This window comes from Rhagoletis pomonella, unplaced genomic scaffold (assembly GCF_013731165.1).
Source record: "Rhagoletis pomonella isolate Grant_MI unplaced genomic scaffold, Rhpom_1.0 Rhpom_scaffold_00006, whole genome shotgun sequence".
NCBI lineage: Eukaryota > Metazoa > Arthropoda > Insecta > Diptera > Tephritidae > Rhagoletis > Rhagoletis pomonella.
Window position 1 is genome coordinate 25,832,684 of NW_023458560.1, and position 17,307 is coordinate 25,849,990.

Below are 17,307 nucleotides of genomic sequence, written 5' to 3' on the forward strand. Positions count from 1 at the left end.
CCGTGGCAAATTTTTTAGTGGAAATTCAAATCTTCCTTGAAGAGTCAAACAAACACATTTTACTGCCACCTGAATGTTCATTTTAAAAAATATTTATTTCTAATGCGGCCACGTATTGTAAAGTTTTATTTACATTATTTTTATTAAACTCTTATTTAGCTTCCCTAAATAATAATGCTCATAATAATATAAATTGGTGCCTGAAGTTAGCAAATACTGTTGCTGTTGTATTATAGCGCATCGATTTTGTTGTTTAATAACCCGCTTTCGCTGCTGAGATGCAGCTCGGGTATTAGTGCCAGACCAATAATGGAGCTCATTTAATGTAAAACGTGTGGAAGTTGCAACAAGCTAACATAATTAAATACACACGTACTAAAATATTTAGACGTACATAAGTAAGTGTAAGTATATACAATATACATATGTAGGTATGTATGTATATGTGGTTGCGTAAAAATACAACCCAATTTGCCATAGAGCGAGGACGAGTTTGGAACGAACTCGTTTCGATGTCGCTTTGGTAAACTCGTCTGGGTAAACACGAATCGAACCAAAAATGTGTTCATGCGTCCTGAACTCTGTGTTTGTTATTATACTGTGCACATCTACGGATATAAATACTAACTTTTTCCGTACTTTTGAACCCCAAATAATAATAAAATAAACGGAGACCTCACACAATATATATGTATGTACGTATAGATTTCCGTCCGAAATTGAGCAGACTTCAACAAAATTGGCACAGTTGTGCTCTCTAAGGGAGAAGTCTGCAAGTTTTTTGAGGAACCTTCGGTATATTATTTCACAACTTGTTATAGTGCCCAGATGTAGTCTAAATCGAACAAGTGCCATGCGCATAGTTTTAGGTACATCTTCTTCTCGAAAAGCCCGCAGGTCATTTCTCTTCTGTGCCAACTGATGTTAATTGGAAATGTCAAGTGAAGACAAGTTCTTCTCCACTTGGCTTTTCTAACGCAGAGGAGGCCGGTCTCTTCCTCTGTTACCAGCATCGCCACCCCCGTTGAATACTTTCAGAGCTGGAGCGTCCATTCGTACGACATGAGCAAGCCTGCATAGTGTCCGTATTTTAATTATTCCGCAGAATATTTCTGACGACAACTCCAAGAGCCGCCTAGTCGTATATTTTTATTGTCCATGCCTTTGCGCCATAGACCAGCACGGGCTTGATGAATGACTTATAGAGTGTGATTTGTGTACAACGAGAGAAGACTTTACTTCTCAATTTCATACTCTGTCTAAAGTAGCACTTGTTGGAAAGAGTGATTCTCCGTTGGATTTCCATGCTGGCATTATTTTTGGCGTTAATGCTGGTTCTTAAATAAAATAAGTTTTCTACTTTTTCAAACGTATAACCATCAAGCGTGACGTGGATGCTGACACGGTTATGCTCTGACTGTTTGTCTGATGACAGGAGATTCTTCGTTTTGTCCATGTTCACCACCAGACCCACTCATTCGGACCTTTTGACTCATGCTTACTAGGCTTATTCCGTGGTAGTTGGCGCGTATGGCGGTGTCGCTTTTTTGTGGATTTTGCAGAGCACACTTTAATTTCAGTCATCGGGCATGCGTTCGTCATTCTGCATAAGAGTAGATGCTTGCACCTTTTCGACTCCGTACTTGAATAGCTCGTCTGGCAGACAGCCAGCTCCGGCAGCATTGTTGTTTTCAGCCTCGTAATTGCTATTGGCACCTCGTCATATTCAGGCGTTGGGTCAACAACTCCATCGTCATCGACTGGGGACTCCGGACCGTCTTCTTCACTACTTCCTTCAATCATAACATGATCGATTTCAGCTTCAGTTCGTTATCGGGAGTCCCTCTCCTACTACAAATCCAACACCGAATTTGCGCTCCTTCGCGTGGCAGCTATAGCAGATCTTGCAAGGCCACACATGTTCCTTGCCTTGCACCGTCCAAGGAATTTCTTGGATGGCGGTGATGTCAGCTTTTGTCCTTACGAGTACATCAACCAGTCGGGCAGAGGCACCTTCCCCATCAAGGGTCCGGACATTCAAGGTGCTAGCCTTCACATCTTAGCCCTTTGAACTTTTTCCGTGGTCATCATTAAGCGACGGGGTTTTCGTCCCTCATTTTCACTGGAAGTGGTTTTTATGTAGCGAAGCTCCCTTTCTTTCTGCCGTGGTCCATGGCTCAACTGGCTGTTCGCTGGTACAACGCTTTTGCGAGCCGCCGGTGAATAGTTTTTGCAGTTTGCTGATGACTAGTTTTTGCGACTCGCCGGCAAACTGTGCCTCTCATCCGTTGACGAGTTCACCGGTACGAGTCGGAGTCGATTTCATTTCGATGTCGTTTGGCGAATTGGGAACGCGCTTGCACGTTTACAAGTTTATCCATAACAGCTCCAGTAAATATGTTAATGTGCTCGCACGAGAGTATGTTATGTTATGTATAAATACAATGCACCCATCTAACTTCATACATACATTTATTACTTATGTGGGCATACATACAAACGCACATTCATAATTAATGGCGAATCCACAAAGCCTACCAGGAGAAACTTTGCCGCTTCCGGAACTATAGGAACAACGAGCTTAGCTAAATTAGTTAGTCAGTCAGTCAGTCAGCTAGGTAGTCATTTAGGCTGTTCGTCTTTCAGTAAAGCGAAATAAGCACAAGGGGGAGGGTGCCAAGCGTGTTTCAGTGGCGCAGTTGTGCAAGCAAGTTTTTATTGCACGAGCATTTGTGTGTGGATATGCAAAAACTAAAATTAGAAATACTAATGGAGGAGAAATTTTTTCGCACTAGCTTACAACGGGCGCTTCGTTAAGCAGTAAGTTAACACGACGTCGGCGGTGTCGTAAGGGTAGTACATATAAATACCTACTACTCAACAAAATATGAGCGGCCCTAAGCAAAACGGGAATAGTTGCAGCCGCACACAGAGGCACAAAGGGAGGCTCATAAATCCTAATTTATTTTTGCCTGGAAAGAGAAAGAAAAGCGTGCGACGCAGCCACGGGCACTCAGCTAGTGGCAGACTATGTAGTAAGTTAGTCTGGCGAGAGGGCAGGTGGGAATTAAAAAGCTTGAATTTGTATGGGTGTTAATGAAAATGAGGTGCACGTGCATTGCAGATAGACGCGGGTGTGTCCCAACTGGAGGGCTGGAGGTGGCGTTGCCGCTGACGAGGCGCTGCTAGTGCACGATACAGATATAAATTAACGTGTTTTACATTAACACTCATTTAGTTGCGGTGACAGTAAATTTGTGCGAACATGTGTACGAGTAGCTACCTATGTCGGGTGTACATATCACAGTAGGCACGTACAGTAGGTAATTGACGTGAAAGCATACATACACATGTATATAATTACAACAAAATCGTCTAATGCTGACAACAACAGTTGTTATATTTACAAGCAAGACAGGCAAGTAAGTAGACGGCAGCCAAATTTAGAAACTGCAAAATGGCAACGTCGTTCAACGTCGAAATGGCAGCAGTCACACCTCTCTCTGTTGCTTACTCCCACCTGGGAGAGCTACATTGAGGGCGCGACGGCAGCAACCTGACATGTACTGTTTTGCTAAATTAATACAAGCGCTGCGCGGCTATAAGCTGGTGCGAGCTTTTTACATAAGTACACATATGTTTATTCAAATTAAGATGCCCCGAGATCTTCGCAAAAAATAAGTGAATCTCTTGTTTTCAGGGACCGTAGCGACTATAACTTAAAAAAAAAGGTTTTTAATGCTTTTTCACTCTATTTTGTTTATAAAAATACCTAATACTTATTTTTTGGCTTTATTTTTTGCTAAGAAAATAAAAGTAACTTTTTGAGTTACTAGTAAAGTAATTATTTCAAATTTAATTTTTTGCTTAGAAAATAAAACTTAAGTTTTGGTTTTTTTACTAAAACTAAACCAAAGACGAATAAGATTACGATGCCGAAACCGAAGACTAAAAAGAAGATGGATAAGAAGAAAAGCATGAATGGGAACATACATATCTAAGCAATCGCGAATATGTGAAGGTGAAAACGAATAAGAATACGATGACGAAAACGAAAACGAGTACATACAGAGCTAAGAGCAATACGAATATGGCGACGAGCTATAATACGATGACGTATGCGAATACGAAGAGGAATATAAGGACCAAAAGGGAGACCCAGACGAATACGAAGACGGAAACGATTACGAAAACGAAGACGAAAAAGGATATGGTACAAGTGAAGGTATGAACGAGCATGATAGCGAAGGCGAAAACGAGTACGAATGAAGCAGTGAGGACGTATGAGAGAATGAGTACAAATACGAAGTTGAAAATGAATGAAAACACGAAAACGACGACTGGTACTACAATTTTAATTACGAATACCATTACCACTAGCATTACCTTTAACAAGACCATTAATATTACCTTTAAAATTACCATTACCATTATAATTAGCATTACCAATACCAATAGGTACCATTACCATTACTATTACCATTACCACAACTATTCCCATTAACACTACCATTACAACTACCTTTACCAATACCATTTCCATTACCACCATTACATATATTTTTTAATATAAAAAGTTAAATGTCTATACAAACGCACCATTCGTGTGATTTGGTCTTCATTCAAAGTAATGTTTGTGAAGTTTGCATACGGTATGACGCAAAAAGACAAAAAAAGCTGTAAATAGTTCTAGAATTTCTGAAAAGGAAAAAAAGTTCTTCAAATTATGCCGAAAAAATACTTCCAAAAAACCAAAAAAATTAAAATTTTCAAAAAAGTTAAGTTTAAAAAAAAACTAAAAATTAAAACTTTCTGAGCAGCTGTTCAATAGTTCTAGAGTTCCTGAAAAGAAAAAAAGTTCTGCGAAATTACGCCGAAAAACACATTTTTTTTTTTAAATTGAAAAAATAAAACATTTAACTTTTTTTTTAATAATTTAAATTTTTTACTTTTTTGAAACATTTTTTTTTTTACATAATTTTACAGAACTTTTTTTCCATTTCAGGAACTCCATTTCAGGAACTCTGGAAGCTTCTCAGAACAGTTTTTCATTTTATACAAAAATGTTTGAAAAAATTGTTTGTCCAAAATTTCCAGAACTTCGTTTTCTTTTTCAAAAACTCTATAACTATTGAAAAGCTACTCGAACAGCTTTGTTTTATTTTTCTACGTCACACCGTATGCCAATTTCACAGACATTTTAAAGTGAACAATTGAAAAAACACTTACGTATACATACATACATATGTATGTTGCGGCTGTAGCTGACACAGAGATGCTTGCATATTTGTTAGCTTCCAGGAGGGTCCAGGTTCGAGTGCCAATAGACAGAACATACATATGTATAATTAAATTTTTTTTTCGGTTTTTCTTGATTACGAAAAATTGTCCAAAAATTAATCTGCTTTGAGTAAAAAAAGGTCCTTTGGCGCCAAATCATATGTGTTTTTGCTTGAAACAAATAGGATATGGTTTATTATTTTTTTTTCAGTGTAAATTCAGCCAGGTGGTTGCCTAATCAGATGACGTTGCACCTTAGTGAGCGGTTAGTTTCTGTATATACCCCATGATCTGGTTTTCGAGTACTTGAACCTGATTACTAAGTAGTCTGCGAACGGCGGATTGGTGGAAAATCCTTATCAGACTTATGAAATTCGTATTACACAATAGAACGTATAAGATACCCCATACGACTCTTCACTCGATTTCTGGATTTTGTCTGATGAGATCTGATATCTATAGTGATTCTAAGATATCGTGGAAGCTTAGAATTTAGGAATGAGCGAAGAAGTCGTATATACTTTCTGCTGTTAATGCTTTATTCTGACATGGTCCAATGGAATTCACCAAATAACGCTGGAGTGCGCACAAAACACCGTCCTTATTGGGATCAGCGGGACCACATCCTGTACTTAACTGATTAAAGGTTAAGACATTATCGAGCTTCTTCTGCTTTATTTGGCATCCATAAGCTCTTTCTCCACCCAGGTCCCTAGGCGAATGAGTGGTTGGAAGGACGCATACATATACGTATACTTTACGCAAGTTTAGGTGGATGGCAGTTTTGGCAGAACTTCTTCATCAAACTCAAATTTGGTTTCAACATAATAATGTGTTTGTGCTATAGCGTAGTCTGGAAGCGCATAAGCTTTTATTAAGAGAGTTGTGGGAGAAGAAAAAACCTATTGGTTCGCTTAGAGAAACAGGAGTTTTTTGTAGCGAGGCAACCTTATATACATACATATGTACAAAGAGAGGGATTTATAAGAGTGTTTAATTTGTATATTTAGATGTGTGGAAGTAAGTACATATTATTCGTATATGCATGTGTATATATGTTAGTGAATGTTCGTTAACATTGTGAAACTATTTAACGCCATGCTTGGCAAACGTGCGAAGCGTATAATTATAATACTCGTACATCATTATTGCATCAACACGCTCTAATCCTTGTACATCAACTCATTACAAGGATGTGACAAGAGCACATACAACCAAACCCGAAAACAACTACAACATTAGCAAAATCAACAGCATCACAAATGGCTGGCTGCGGCTCAACAAAAACTACATTCGCATTGTACCGTAATAGCACGCATCTTGCGCTGTTTAAGAGCATGGAGATATAGTTTCGTTATTAATATACAATAACACCTTGACGTGTATGTATGTAGGTCTGGTGTTTATATGCATTACTACATACACATACATGTTGTATGCTGGCTGACATGCTTCCCCTCTGTAACCCCAGCTTTAATTATGCAAACAAATTTAGTAAGTTTCCAGCTAAAAAGGAGTACCAGATGATGCCGCAACTCGATAATAAAATACTATATTACATGTATGTATGTTGGATTTTCGAAGCTTATTCAGCGTGTAAGATTCATTCCGCCGCTTTATGACGGGAAAGATCCTGAACTCTTTGAAATTTTTTTTAATCCAACAAGAACCACGCCCACCTCCCATATAACGGTAATTTACAGAAATACGAAAACTGCGATAAATTAGTAACTATTTTAGCTAATTTACTCGAAATCGATATATTCAATGACCTCTCAACAGAAAATGCTACTTAGGGAAATTTTTGAGAAAATGGGCGTCGCACCGCCCACTTACGCCTACATATGTGTATCTCGGTAAATTTACTTAATATAAGTAATAATTTCCTTAAATAATTTTGAATTTTTTAAGTGCTGTTAAGACAAAGCTAATTGCTTTCCCGGCAAATGTCGGCTGTAGCGTCGCGTGAAGACTACTGCTTTTGGTTATGAGATCGCAGGTTCGAGTCCGGTTGGAGGTGGTTAGAGTAAGCTAGGTCAGTTATTTCAATTTAAATATAAATTACACATTGTAAAATTAATTTCATATATGGAAAAACCTAAATACTCAAATCTCATAAAAAATAAATTAGATAGTTTTTTTTTTAAATACAATTTAAAAATTACAATTAAAAAAAATAAAAAATAAATCTGCTCTGGGAGTCGAACTTTGTATCTCTCGACTAGCACTCCAGAGCTTTGCTCTGCCGGACATTGCCACTGTATGAGCGCCACGAGCAAAATGACATACTTATTCCTTTCATGGGGGATGAAATGGCAAGTAAATTTTTCCTAAAAACTAAGGAATTGTATTTTAATTAAACTGAGTCAAATCGTTAGCTCATAGCCATGTCATTGGAGCCATTTCAAGGTAATATTTCCTTAGAATAATATACTTTTGTCCTAGCATCAAGGAATGTTTTTTCTGAGTGTATACTTCTTTACTTGTTTAAGTTTAATTTATTTATTTATTTTTATGTTTCTTAAATTATGTTAAAAAATAAGGGTATTCTTTTTCCATTTTCCCTGTTAAAAGGGTGGAAAATTCGACAAAATACATATATAACTAGTAACCCGTATGGCGTTAGAACGCCCAAACTTTAATTCGAAAATCTACAAATTATTCCAGATATTAGTTGGCGATCCGAGTACCATATTTCATCTAAATTCGTCCAGTCATTCCTGAGTGAAAAGAGCTCTCGCTATTAGAAAAACACTTTTTGCACACTGCTAACCACTACACCACCGCCAAGGTCTCGCACAGTGTTGGTTTTTAGTACCATCAAAATTCAAATCACCCTTTACCGATAACAAAGTTCTTACTTCAAAAAATAAAATCAACCCACATCTACAGGCAAAGGTTTTCACTTCGACCTCTACTATTTAAAATTCCAAAGAACGGTGCAAATCAAATGACCTTTACAAAAAACTCTTCTCGCATAATATACATATATATTAAGTTAGATCGGTGTGACTTTTCGAAAAGGTGGCAAGCCTAATCAAAGATATTTATTTACTTATTCAAGGTTTGATTTTAATATTTCACAAAAGGTGTAAATACTTTAAAAAGTAGTTTCAAGCTATAACATTCTTAAATTACCTTCGTCTGACATTCTGATACGTCTTTTATTTAATTAAGGAACCAATTTAAATTTGAATTTATAAACATGTGGCAACCCTCTCTATATCTATAGTTTAGAAATAAAGCCTTGTCAAACCCATCTCGATTGATACCAATATTTTAATAATTTATTTAACTTATTAAATAATCTCAATTCAACTTTTTAAACGGGTGGCAACCCGCTTTAAACGCGTCAAAAATATTTGTAGTGTCCAAACTAAAGATTTCTTAACACTCTTTTGTTTGACATATTTTAATATTTCGTTGCGTATAGGTTAACTGATTTCGACTTTTCAACTAGGTGGCAACCCTCTTCAAAATATTTTCAAACTACTACCTTCTTAAACCTCTTTTGTCTGACACCCATATGGTTAAACTTGATTTAGATTTTTTAAACATGTGGCATACCTCCTTCCCATAGGTAAGATATAAAGCCTTTTAAAAACTATTTCTGTTGATACCCATATTGTAATAATTGGTTTAACTTTTTAAATAACTCGAGCTTAATTTCTTAACAGGTGGCAAAACTTTTCGTAAAATTTAAACTTTATTGAACAACTACAACTTAAGACGTTTTATTTGACACCTCACTTTTGAATATCAAACGAATGGCGCGGATCTGAAGGCATTGATTATTAAATAATTTGAGTTTAATTATTTAACGGGTGGCAACCTTTTCGAAAAAGTAAAATCTTATTGCACATCTAAAGCCCAAGTCCTTTTATTTGACAATGGAATGAGCGGTGCAGATCTGATGGCCTGGACAAAAAATCCCTTCGCGTATTACATATGTATATAGATAGATACAGAGATAATATAGAGAATATCCCATACCATTGTATTATGCAAAAACAAGGCCCCTAAACTCCGCAAAATAGTTCAGAAAAATTAACAAGGAAGTGTGAAATGCATTGTTCGAACAAGGGGCCGATATGGGCTCATTTTTCAATTTCGTCATTCTCTATAAGGACGACAACTGCTTTTTAGTGGTATACGTTTTAAAAATCCCGATTTGCTTTTTCGTAAACTTAAATCACGTTAAAGCTCACGCCTACGAAACCAACAGCCAGATACTGTCTGTTCACGCGATTTAATTCACCTTATTTAAGGATTAAATTACACTTTATATTAAAATTCTATGCATGTTTACGTACATATGTATACACAGTTGTATAAAATTAACATTTTAGGCACTCTTTGTTGTCTCATACATACATGCGAACCATTCGAAATTTTTTCTGTTAATTATTTTTCATGGATTCAGCTTCATACGTATGTATGTAGTTAAACAATACTAGGATTAAATGTTAATTAGTGAATAATAATAAATATTTAAAGTTCAAACATTAACAAATGATGTTAAATGCTTAGCTTTTAATAAAAAAATGCAATAAAAAGCGATTCAATGGAAAAAATTCATAGTTTGTGGTCTGAGAGGGAATCCTCACTAGGAACTCTCCAGTTCCAAAGTGCAAAAGAACAATCAGCTTTCAGAAGTGAAAAATTTGGGTTTTGTGCCTACATTTACAATGTTAAGCCCACAATAAAAAAAACAACTGAGTCCGCCTTGAAAACACTTCCAGCAGCTCTAGATTTTTTCTTGGCCAACGGCATTGCAACACAAGACCATATCAACTTCTGCGTTGTCGCAGTATTCCACAAAACCAATCACCTTCGGGGAGGTGCCACCCCCACTCATATTTTCCCCTGAAGATCAGGCTTGCAAGCGCGAGATGTTTGTGTGCTAATACCTTCCCTGTCCTCCTCACGACTGGATTCAAAGTGATTTTTAACCGACTTCCAAAAAAGGAGAGGTTATCAGTTCGTCGGAATATTTGTTTTTTTTTTTAATGTATGTTACCGTATAACTTTGCACCACGTCAACCGATTTCAATAATTCTTTTGCAACGGAAAGGTAGTGTCTCAGAGGTGGTCCCATACTAATTTGGTTTAGATCCGATCATTGGTGGTTACTAACGACCTTCCTTTTCAATAAACATGCGGAGCTCTTGATAGGCGATCTCGAGGAATCACGCTCCTTATGTGCTAGTCAACCAGTCTCTCAAACGTTTTCAGTGGAAACGATGAGAGACTGGTTGCCCGGAAGTCCTTGGGGCAACACGAAATCTCCTTCCAACCTTCGGTATGGACACCACCTTGACGACCCTCCAACAGTTTGCATAACAACTGCCATCAGGTATTGGAGATGCCTTAAGTAGCAACCCTCTGGAGCAGGATTATGAGCGAGAATATGCCTAAATCTAGAGGATTCATGATACCATTCTACGTTTTCGCAAAAAGACCTCCATGAAACTCTTTTCGCTTTTCTGATCTTGGACTTCTAGACTCCTAGTCCAATCTTATAAAGTTCCCAATCAGAAGGTAACTTACTCTGCTCGACGCCCTTAACTCAGAAAGCTCCACCGTCCACCAAAGGGGGTTCCCTCTGCCTTTTGAAATCTCAGCGGACATGCGCCTCGTCCTTTCTCGGCCTCAGAACAGAAACAACTGCTGTTGACAAATTAATGGCACGTTTCCATTTTCTGCAATCAAAGCCTAAATTATGGTAATTGAGGGAATGACTTTTTTTATATGTTGAATTTCTAATGAGCGTTAAATTGCAAACTGAAACAATGGCAACAAAGGATTATTCTTCGTTAAGTTGCCAAATATGCAGTGACTATGCTGAGAGGGATGGTTTCGTTAAGTAGAGCGTGAGAGATGCGCTCGCATTTACTATTCAATGGATAACATAACTCACAGGTATCGGCACGCGCAGGGCGCGAACCTGTCTGCAGAGCACCTGTGCTCTCCACGGTAGGCCTTCAATTATCCTGTGCAGTGAGCGGAGTAACAAGAAATTTCGTAGGAAATATTGAAGACGAGTAGTGCTTAGCAGCCGCCCGAATTCGAATGTGTTACTGCGCAAACGTTATGCAGAAGATGAGAGCAAAGTACAGAGAGCTGTTGAAATTGCTTCGCCCTTTGCAGATGTGTATGCCAACGATTGGAAGCTGTTCATCATAGTACTCGTCGTACCTCAGAGAGTCACAATCTCGCACGCTGTAAAGAGTTTACGCTCCGGGCTTAACGCGAGCGTACAAATCATTTTCCAGCTGTTGTGCATTTCGGGTTGAATTCTCGTACCTGTTCATAAATTTTAATAACTTCGCAGCGCGCCCTGAGAAATTCATAAACTCATAACCAACATTACGGCCGTCATCGTCAGCCGCGCACCCATGCATGCAAGTGATAAATTGTAAAACTATAACGCTCGCTAAACAAATAATCACCAAAGCGGATTGTTAATTGCTAAGTAATTGAATGTTTAAGTTTTTCTGGTTTTTCTGCTTTATGCCGCTTAATTAGTAACTATCTGCCAAAGAGAAGATATGTGTGTACACACGTAGGCTCACGGAGCTTAGGGTAACTGCAGGCAAAGATAGAGGGACCCTTTTGCATGCATACTAATACTTCTGCGCTTCATGAGAATTTAATGACAAAGCGTTAATGGCATGTCTACCTGTCCGTCGCATACGCCTTACTCAGCTTGCAGCAGCGTTGTGAATGCAATTCCGGCGGCGCAGTGCGGCTCTTCCATGGTAAAAAGTTGCGAGTAAATGAGATTTACTTGCTTACTTAATTTCCTTTTTTATCTCTACTCACCCAAGATGTTTTTATCCGCCTTGCACAAGCGGTTCAAAGAAATTCGCCGCATTGCCGTGGGAAATGTAGCAACACCGTTGCATTTGCGCAGTAACACGCGCACACACACGCACGAGTAGAAAATTATCAATTCTGTTCTTTGTTTTCAATGTTCTTTTTACCACCCATTGATCAGGTAATGATCACGATTTTTTATCCCACACCTATTACGCGCATTATGTCTTTGTATGTAGCTGCCTGCCTTCCCTTGTGGCATGGTGTCATGAACACTGGTTATACGGCAAAAAAAGCAAAAAAAAAATTCTTTGCTTATCCTCAGGATGCGCGCACGAATCATTTCCTTGCGGCAACAAATCGATTTGACTGAAAATATTATTAATTGTTTTTTTTTTTTACGCAATAGGCCACAGGAAGAGTAAAACGAAAGGGAAGTTGTAACAAAGATGAGCAGGAAACGAAATGAAAGAAATGTTGCACAGTCCTATTGTTGTTTACCAAATAGTAAGGCGGGATTTTAGAAAAAGGAAGTGTGAATGTAAATACCAAACGTGCCTTAAATCGGAATATCTGTTCACGTGTATGTGCATATGTATAATGGATAGATTTGTTTGGCACACTAATCTGCTTGGGAAAGTAAAAGCACTTATGTATGCCATCACCAAAAAAAAAACGTATGAGTTTTTATCAGAAGGTTAATTGATTTAGGGTTGGCAAGTAACTTGTATGTACTTTTTATATTGAAGTACAGCATTTTATGACATTTGAAAAATCGCCAAAATAAGGGAAATATAAAAATTGACTAGCTTCATTGCATCAAGCTCAACATTTTTTATTTTTTTTTCGAACTCTCTAAAGGGACAAGCAGCCTCAATTTAAGCCAGACTTAACCTTGAGAAGAGTTTAAAACTCGCGTTTCTAGTTATCTGTTCAGATAGCCAAGCGGCCATGGAATTCCTTTCAATAGAACGATCACCTCCAGACTCGTTAAGGAATGCTTTGGCACTATCCAACTCTTGGTAGCAAGGAACATGGTATTAGTTCGGGTGCCGGGTTCTAGGACACTGTGGGATCGTAGGTAATGCGGCCGCCGACCAATTGGCAAGGGAAGACTAAAGCTTTGGTAAATTTAGAACGCAGTGAGTACTGGGGAGAGGTAGGGGCCTTAGAAATTCTAGAATTTTTGGTTATCCTTTTGAGAGGAAAGTTATAAATCTCTTGAGCAGAGTCAACATCAAGTTGCTAAGTTGCTACCTAACCGGCCATAATCACCTGTGCTCTCAAATACACTAGTCTGGTCTCTTCCACGGAGACGGATTCCCGTCTTTGCCTTGAAGACGAGGAGATGTCGGCGCACATTATGTGTGGTTGTCCAGCATTTGCCATACCAAGACTGCAATACTTCAGTTCTTCCACAGTGGATATCCTTAAGGCGGATTCACCGTTCGTGTCCGGATACTTTTTATTAGTAATTTTACGCGTTTCTTTTCCACTTTGTCTCACTGAGAACGCGATAAAAATGTGCTGAACACTCATTGCTCGAATCAAATTGATTTTGGTTTTCTGTCCGAACGACTTGATGATTCGGGTTGCCGCGTTTTCTTTTTTATGCGTTTGCAGCAAATTGCATGTGTATTTTGCCCTCAAAGCGTATGTAGGCAACAATATCAGCAGCTGTTTGCTTCAGAACAAAATAAAATGTGCCGAACTGAACGGTGAACCGTACTTCAGCACCCTCTCCGGCAAAAATGTTTTGAGGGCAAATAAAAAGTTATCCGGACACGAACGGTGAACCCGCCTTTAAAGTTAGGAATTCGTCTACCAAGAAACTCGTAGGTGCAAATGCTGTGAACTCGGACAGGATCTTTTAAAATCCTATGGCCAGAGGATGCTGAAAAAGAATTTGCTACTAGTTCACGGAACTTACCTCTAAAATTAGTAAATTTGTCACGCTTTATTTTACTATTAATCCGATATAGTGAAGAGCTCTATTTTTTCCTGTATTAGTTGACAAGAAAAAGAACTTGCGAAATTACATCAAAATCAAGATGCCGAAAATTGGAGCTAATATTACAAGATCCTTCTTTCAATATCTCCCTCCAAATTCGCATTGTCTGAGGTTTTACCTAACGAATATTTTCTACACGATATTAAATCCTTATACATAGATATTAAATTTTATGTAAATATACAAAAAAGAGTTTTTAGAACCTCCCGTCCTTGTAAAAGAAGATGTTCTTATATGTACAAACATTTTTTTACTAATGCTTATCCTTTTTTTTCATTTTCAATTTGAAAAATTAACACAAATATACTCGTAAGTCAAAAAGGCAAATCAGTCTCAATGAATTATTATTAACATTTACATAAATGAGCAAGTCAACAATAAATTCAATAATCAAGCATAATTCACTTATTAGTACGGATACGCATTGACTGCATTAATTTAAATCATAGCCGACAACAATCTTCCAAAGGCAACCACAGAAAACAACAAAAAAAAGTATTTATTTATTAGCAATTTATTCAATTTATCGCATCAACGCGCCGACGGGGTGCAGCTATGTGTGTAAACTGCGGAAAACCGCCGTAGCAAAAATGGAAAACAACAATAATGAACACATACGCAAAAAATAAATAAATAAAAAGGCAAACCATAACAATTATAAAGCTTTGAGCTGTCAAAACAGTTTAAAAACATCATTTTTCATGTAATTAATTACAACTACAAATTACTACAGAGGCGAGAAAAGCATATGGGCCAACAAAAGTTTAAGTTGGAGTTGAGGCGACGCGACGCGCGATATTAAAGCTGATGTTGATGAGTATGGGCAACTATTGCAGCGGCTGGAGTTGGTTGTTGCTCTTGCACTTGTTGTAGTTGTTGTTGTCGTTGTTGCTTTTAATGCGGTGTTATAATGCATACAAGTTGCGTTAAGAAGTTATTTTTCATTAAATACTGGAAAAGTCAAAATATTTATGTTTGAGCTGTTGAGCGGTGAAGCAGCTACATATGTAGCTAGTACTGTAGCGCGTTTCTGTAAGGAATCGACAAAATTCTCGATTATAGTGACGTCATATCGATTCGATCCAAGTTTGTCGATTGGCGGAGAAAAAGTGTTTCCGTAAGCATTAATCGACAAAATGTGGAACAGTGAGAGAAATGATATGCCAATCGACAAGGAATGTGTGAAATCGAATTGAAAATTATTTGTCAAAACATTTTGAAAAGTAAGCATGAAAACAAAAATGTGTATACAAAAAATTGTATATTGATAAATATTTATTTTCAGCTATGAGTTTGTTGGTAGCTACACTCGCGATACAACAGGACCGCAGAAATATGCTGCGAATGCGACGGCGGTATTTGAGGGACTCCACAGATCCATTCAGCATTCCAGAGGCGCGCTTTATAGAGTTGTTTCGCTTCAGCAGGGCAGCAGTCAGGGAACTTCTTGTAGAAATGGAGCCTTTAATGGATACAGCAGTAAGGAATACGTTCATTCCAAACTCCATTAGACTGTGTGTAGCACTCCACTATTATGCTACAGGATCGTACCTTAGAGACGTCGGTCAGGATTTCGTTTGCGCCATAAGTAAGACCATGGTAAGCCGCATACTACATCAAGTCACAAAAATTTTGCAAAACTACTTGGCGCAACGATATATTATATTCCCAACAACATTGGAGCAGCAGAATATAGTAAAACAACGGTAGGTGAATTATTTCAAATTTAACGACTAGTGGTTATTCATTTCATTTGTTGTTTATTTACAGTTTTTTTAATGCAACTAGATTTCCCGTAGTCTTAGGAGCGATTGATTGCACTCACGTCAAAATTAAGAAGCCATCAAGTGATGTAGAATACTGCTACATTAATCGGAAAGGATACTTTTCCAAGAATGTGCAATTGGTGTGCGATTGAGATTCTGGGTATCCATTGCAGCCGTGGCTAATGCCTCCGTTCAGAAATGTTGAGAATGCCAGCCAGCAGCGCTACAATGATAGCCACGTACGTGCACGAAACTGTGTAGAACGCCTTAATGGAGTTCTAAAAAAGGTATTTGCTTGCCTTTCACAAGACCGGGGGCTAATGGTGGATCCCTCATTTGCTGAGTCTATAATTACTGCATGCTGTACACTACATAATATTCGAAAGAGATTTAATCTTCCGCTTCCTGAAGTAGATCCACCTGCTGATCTATCTGATAATCAATCGTCTGGGGACAATGTCGAATTAGTACACGTTTTAAATGAAGGAAGAGCTGTTCGAAATATTATTACAAGAAATCACTTTTGTAATTAGCCAATGTTATAAAAAATTTAAGTAAAGGTGATTTTTTATTGATCAGAAAAAATTTGGTTCATTTATAAGATTTAATCGAAATTTTTTCGTTTTTTGTTCGCATGGAATTTTATTTTGAAATTCAGTGAGTTAGTTAGGAGTGTTTAAAGAGGCATATTCCTAAGAAATTAATTAAAAACGATTTGGTTGGTTTGTTGATTTTTTTTAATATAACGCAAAATTTGAAACTTGGATTTATAGTGTTTTTGTTAAAGAATAAACTACAGTGCCGCACTAAATTATTAGCATAAAAAGTTGTTCACAATGTTTGCAAAATTTTTTACTTTAACTTTTTCCACTAGGGTTTTATAACATAAAAATTAAGTCTCTAAATTTAATCAGACTTTTTAGAAAATTCTGGATATGCAGATTTATAGCCCATTCCATTTTAGTACAACAAAAAATAAGTTAGAAGTTGCTAAAAGTCGTGTTAATTTTTAGCAACTTTTTCACGCAGTTTCATCCATACAAAGTTCGTTCAACAGTTTTTTTTTATGTATGCAAGAAAAAATTGCCAAAAATCAACGCGTTTTTTTAACAACTTCAAACTTGCATTTCGTAATACTAAAATTGAATGGGTTATAAAACTGCATACTTAGAACTTTAATGAAAAATCTGATTAAAAAGTTTCAAACTTGTAGGCAAATTTATTGAATTTTCTTGAGATTTCCACAAAGTTTCGAGATTTTATTTTTATGTTCTTTGTTGCAATATGAACTATATTTTGTTAAACTTAGCGGAAAAAAATTTAAGTAAAAATTGTTCCACGCATTGTGAAAAATTATCCGTACTAATAATTTAGTGTGGCACTGTGCACTGTGTGTGTGTGTGTAATAAAAAATATTAAATACTAATACCT

At 37.3% G+C, this 17,307-nt stretch overlaps 1 pseudogene; it reads left to right on the forward strand.

The window, feature by feature from the left end:
* Window positions 1–15,166: 15,166 nt before the first annotated feature.
* LOC118741853 lies at window positions 15,167–16,409 on the forward strand (annotated as a pseudogene).
* Window positions 16,410–17,307: the final 898 nt, after the last annotated feature.